Here is a 1,161-nt window from a genome sequence, read left to right as displayed (position 1 = left end):
CATTAGCCACCCTCAACTTATGCTTTTGGCATAAGCTGAGGTGCACATGTCCTAGGAGGGACCAGGGCCAACACATTATTCCCAAAAAAGATCAGTTGGGGTGAAAAAGGAAGGTCTAATTTAAGCTCAAATCATTTGGATCAAAGAAGGATAAATTTCATTTGGTTTTCTTTTATTTAGGCTAAAAATGGGCTATATTGAATAAGGGCCTATGATCCTTTGCTAATTGTCTATTATAGCTTACTCTTAGCAGGACTAACCAGACAAGTTCTAGCTCAGTACAAATAGTGGACTATTCAAATCTTCCTCACACTCACTTGACATCTCATCACTCTACCAGATTATCAGACACCTAGTTCGAATTTCAGACTTAGGGTAATGCAATGGTGTACCTCTATGTCATGCTTAGAGCCACACATTTATCAGTTACTATATCTAGTCATGCATCATTTTCCAATTTGTCAGGATATCATTTTAGCCATCATGCTCCATAATTAGACTATGTACAAAAGATATAGACATGCCGGTTCAACAGAAAAAGTAATCAGTCTTTTGGGGGAAAAGAACACAGGCAAGAAAACCCCAAAAGTGGATAGTGAATTGGGCTACTCAGACTTGACCCTAACACTCACTGTCCATTTACCCCACCCCCAACAAAAAAAATGCAATTGTGCCCAATGCATAAAAATTTAAATACTAGAGTGGTTGGTGAAGCAAACCTGTGGCGCAAAGCGCCGNTATCTGTTAAAATGCGGCTGGGTCGATGGAACTCGCGACGGATCGTCGTGGTCACGACGGACCGTAAAGGACTTCGTCGTCCCATACTTATGCAATTTCTTCTGCTGCTCTGTTCATTACCCTCGACGGCAAGTATGACGGACCGTCATAGGCACAACGGTCCGTCGAGGGTCTTCGTTCCAAAACACTTCAACTCTTGGAATATGGGTACTGGGATTACTTCTCTAAACTTCATGAGGAACCTGCAGGACGGACCGTCATAGACACGACGGACCGTCACAAACTTCGTAACCCCACACTTGGTCAGACTTCCCCATGTTCCTTCAACAGCTGCACTACGCTGCCACCTATGGACCGTCACGAGCATGACGGACCGTCACAAGCTCTGTAGGTGGTCTCTTCTGCATTTCTTCGCTCAAAATC

This window comes from Solanum pennellii, chromosome 12, assembly GCF_001406875.1.
Source record: "Solanum pennellii chromosome 12, SPENNV200".
NCBI classification, from domain to species: Eukaryota; Viridiplantae; Streptophyta; class Magnoliopsida; order Solanales; family Solanaceae; genus Solanum; species Solanum pennellii.
Note: the sequence above shows the minus strand (reverse complement) of the source record.